Raw genomic sequence first — 4,974 nt, 5'->3', positions numbered from 1 at the left:
TTTGGTTTCCCTCAGTTTCTAATTTTTCAAGTCTCCAGATTTGGTTCTCACATCAGTTTGCATTTTTTAAAAAAAGTCCGAATGAAAAACCATCTGAATTTCATGCAGATTTCTTCTACATACACATGTATGCATTTTTTTCTAATGTACACATTTTTACAAAGCAATTTCCCCTATTATAATGTCTTTTTGTGTGTCATCCTCACAAATCTAAACGTTACATGCACATTCTGCCCTGGTATGTGCATTTTTGTACACATTACTGCATTGCAAAATTCAGAGAAGTGTAAATATGGAAGGATGGCTCTGTTTCAGCTCATGTAATGCTTTGGAAGATATGTAATGGGTATGCTCACCTTTAAATGTGAACAATTGCCAGTAGTTGTAACAGTGGCCTCCTTTAAAAGCCAGTGGTAAAGTCAGTTTTACTTTCTTGGGCTCCATGATCACTGCAGATGGTGACAGCAGTCACGAAATTAAAAGACGCCTGCTCCTTGGGAGAAAGGCGATGGCAAACCTAGACAGCATCTTAAAAAAGCAGAGACATCACCTTGCCAACAAAGGTCCATATAGTTAAAGCCATGGTTTTCCCAGTAGTGATGTATGGAAATGAGAGCTGGACCATAAAGAACGCTGATCGCTGAAGAATTGATGCTTTTGAATTATGGTGCTGGAGGAGACTCTTGAGAGTCCCATGGACTGCAAGAAGATCAAACCTATCCATTCTTAAGGAAATCAGCCCTGAGTGCTCACTGGAAGGACAGATTGTGAAGCTGAGGCTCCAGTACTTTGGCCACCTCATGAGAAGAGAAGACTCCCTGGAAAAGACCCTGATGTTGGGAAAGATGGAGGGCACAAGGAGAAGGGGATGACAGAGGACGAGATGGTTGGACAGTGTTCTTGAAGCTACAAACATGAGTCTGACCAAATTGCGGGAGGCAATGGAAGACAGGAGTGCCTGGCGTGCTCTGGTCCATGGGGTCACGAAGAGTCGAACACGACTAAACGACTAAACAACAACAAAGCCAGTTGTCCAAGAAGAAGGCCCTGAGGCAGTGAAAGAGTAGGTTTCTTCCCGTGGCTGAAGGTTGTATTGCGGTTTGTTCCAAATAAAGTAGTTTGATCATCGTTCTTCATGTGAAGAGTACATCTTACAATGGATATTTGAAAAGTCCGTATTATGTTCTTAGGTCATTTCAGACCAACCCAAAACCTAAACTGGGCATAAAACTGGAAAGTTGGTTTTACTATTTATTTATTTATTTATTTATTTATCACACACACACACACACACACACACACACACGAGAGCCAGTGTGGTGTAGTGGTTAAGAGTGGTAGACTCGTAATCTGGTGAACCGGGTTCGCGTCTCCGCTCCTCCACATGCAGCTGCTGGGTGACCTTGGGCTAGTCACACTTCTTTGAAGTCTCTCAGCCCCACTCACCTCACAGAGTGTTTGTTGTGGGGGAGGAAGGGAAAGGAGAATGTTAGCCGCTTTGTGACTCCTTTGGGTAGTGATAAAGCAGGATATCATATCCAAACACACACATACACACACACACACACACACACAGAGCCCTTCATCTGATGATCACAGGGTGACTCACAGCTACTAGATCTTGCTGGTACTGCACAATATCATTTTAAAGAAGAAACCGTCTGATAACTTGTTTGAAAGTATACATTCCCGTCCATTTTACACTTTATAAAGAACAATCTTTTGGGGAAAGGGAGAGAATAAGAACAAGATATCAGAAGAAGAGCCATACTAGTTCAAACTCTTGGCTAGATTATCTCAACCAGCCTGTTTTCCAAAGTGACCAGTCAGGTGTCTATGGGGATTCTAAAAGCACAACATGAGGGCAATAGCCCTTTATTACAAGCGGTATTCAGAGGCATGCTGCATCTGATCTTGGAGATGTTATACAACTATGTTGACTAGTAGGTAGGGGTGGAAGGATGTCAATCTCAGTTCTTTCGGTTTCTGTCTTAAATTCAGTTGTCCACATTGTACAGCAATTGGTGATTTTAGAAAAAATCCTCATGAAACACCACCAACATTTTAGTATGAATTTATCAAAATAAACACATGTTTATATGTGGTTTTGACTAACGTGTACATTTTTCCAAGCAATTTCCCAAAATACTATCCATTTTAATATTATTTTCATGACTTTCATTAGTTTTATGCACACTATTTTTTTATAAACATTGTTCATATCGCAGACTTCAGATAAGTGCAAATTTCAAATGATAGACGTGTTTCAGTTTGCATATTGTTTCTGAAAGTGCGTTGTTTGGTAGATTTTACTTGCTGAATTGAATTTTTCCTCCATCTCTGCTAGTAGGTACTGATGGCTTTCTTCTCAATGAATTTGTCGAATCCCTTTTTAAAGCCACGTAAGTTGGTGGCTGTCATAACATCTTGTTACATGAAGGTCATAGCTTACCCATGCACTGAGAGGTACTTCCTTTTGTCTGTCCTGAATCTCCCAACATTTTGTTTCATTAGATGGTTTCTCACCCTTGCTTAAGGGAAATCATTTCAGATCTTCTGCTGGGACTTTCAAAACCACTGTTTGTGGAATGAAGCCCACATTTCCTCCAACATCTTGTCAAACAAGTTATTTAAGAAAAAAGATAGTTAATACCACATTGCCACCATTTTAGGATTCCGTGCCCACCTTGTAAAGGTGAAGTGGTAGCAGGAAAAGACTGAAAGCATCTTTTTACAATATGCTTCTTTCAAGTCAGACAATGGTATGAGTTGGGACTCCAGAGAGGACAATGTTTAAGCAGTATATTGAAAGTTAAAGAAAAAGGGCAAAATTGGTCTATTATGTGCTGGAGGTGAGTTAATAGAGAACAAAAGAATGAAAATTATTTTGTAGAAAATGAAAAGAAGGGAGCAAGTTATAAGTTGGCCTTTGCTTAATTAAGGACCGTACATCAAAGAATCCTGTCTTTATAACACAGACAGAATTGGGAGGAGAAACTTTGATTGGGCATCCTTTGATATCTAGGTTCAGGGTCTTAATCCTTGTGCATCACCTGGGTCTTCAAAGGCGGGGGTGCTACACAGAGGCCATAAACCACCTAGCTTTATCATACTATGGGCATTTGAGACTGAAAAATATCTCTTTTTAGTTTAGGTGCAATATCCTCAAATGGTAACAGCATTAGGGCCACACATGCAACCTTTGTCCCCATCAACTCTGGACACACAAGACTGCAACGGAGACCTTTGCTGTAGCCCAAATAATCTGTAGTGTTCTGCTTTGGGGAAGGATGGTGAACCCCGTTCTTTTTTTCTTTGAAATAAGGGGAAGCAATAATATTTTTTAATGGGTGGGGGTATTATTAAGAACCATTTTTCAACATGGAAAACAAATCCAAAGGAAGTTATGCCAACAAATGAATGTAGTACAAAGCTCTGACTCTGGCTCTAAATGTAGCAATGCTCTGACTCAGTTTAAGACAGCTCCCTTTATCTACTAAATGGTAATGATAATAAAATGTCGCTGCTGTGCTTTGACAACCAGGTCTATCTAAATTTCATACAGACGATGGATGGAGAGCAAACAGCCTTCAAAACTAAGAGCATAGCCTCCCCTTCCTGTTTTAGCTAAAGAAGATTTTACTTCTTGGCTGGTGGCATCAGACCCATGAATCATAACTGACTTGTTGTTTTTCCCCCCAAAGAAAATTTCAAATAGTAGAGTCATTGTGACACAGGAACAATAGCCAGTTAATTACAATGTGGAATTGGCAGGGATGCTTTTAAAATACCCATGGATCTTAAATAAGTTGCATGTGCAGAGAAGAGCAGCCTTTAGGATAAAGCACCGACTGAACACAAGTATAAACTACCAATCTAGTGCGTGTCAATCTTTGCCCTGACATGGATTCCTTTTGTCAATCGAGCCTTTACTTTGTGTTTCTGCGTACTTCTGATTACATTTCTTCCACCGAATTTAAAAATCAAGGCCTTATGCTCTTTAGGGCCTTTTACAGTGCTCTGTGTTCTGATTACATTTCTTCCACCGAATTTAAAAATCAAGGCCTTATGCTCTTTAGGGCCTTTTACAGTGCTCTGTGTTTTGCCCATAACCCTGCGAACCCTTCCCACTGAAAAGCTACATGCTGAAAGAAAGAGGACTCAGTGCTTGGAAGTAACAGGTTCTTGCCTCAAGAGTAAAAGCAGCAACATCAGTCTTCCTGAGCTGTGGGATAAGGGACCCATCAATTAATGCACATAGAAATTTGCTGTATACCAAAGTGGACCACTGATCCCCATCATTTAGCCTTGATTATGCCAGGGAGAGAGCCAACTTGGTGGCTTCCAGATGTTGCTGACTGGGGCAGATGGGAGTTGTAGTTCAAAACATCTTGAGCACGCCAGATTGGGGAAGACTGGTGAACGCCTTATTGACTTATTTTCTATGTTTTGCGTGCACCGTAATTTGGCTGATACTGCCTGGCTGAACTCTTAATGGCGAGGGCTGGATGTGATGACCAACAGATCCCTTTCTCTAGCCCACTGACCACATCAAAGTTTCTGTGCTATGTTAAAAAAAGAGAAAAGGTTGATTCCTTTGTATTGTTTTCCTTCTTTCCATTCTGCAAAAAAAAATGTCTCGGGTAGGCAATGTAGGTTGAGTGAGCCGCAACAGAAGGAAGTGGGAGACAGGAAATGGAGTGTCTGTTATTTCATGTAGCGAGAAAAAGAAGCAACACCTTGGAGGTGAATGATAGATATTATTATAAGAGAGTTGTACCTTAGGGCAGGTGAGTGGCGTGTTAATGAGGCGCCCCCTTCTGCTTTCTGACAGATGACTGTCATTGTTCAAATGCTGCCATCAGACAGATTAATAACTGGGTCATATTGCCCTGCAGTTGGAGTATACTGTCTTCATTCTTCTACTGACTTCTCTAATCTGTTGACCTGGAGATGACCTAGAGGAGGTGGAGC

Source organism: Podarcis gaigeae, assembly GCF_964106915.1.
Source record: "Podarcis gaigeae genome assembly, chromosome: 7".
Lineage (NCBI taxonomy): Eukaryota > Metazoa > Chordata > Lepidosauria > Squamata > Lacertidae > Podarcis > Podarcis gaigeae.
The sequence above is the reverse complement of the archived record's forward strand: the minus strand, read 5'-3'. Positions refer to the sequence as shown.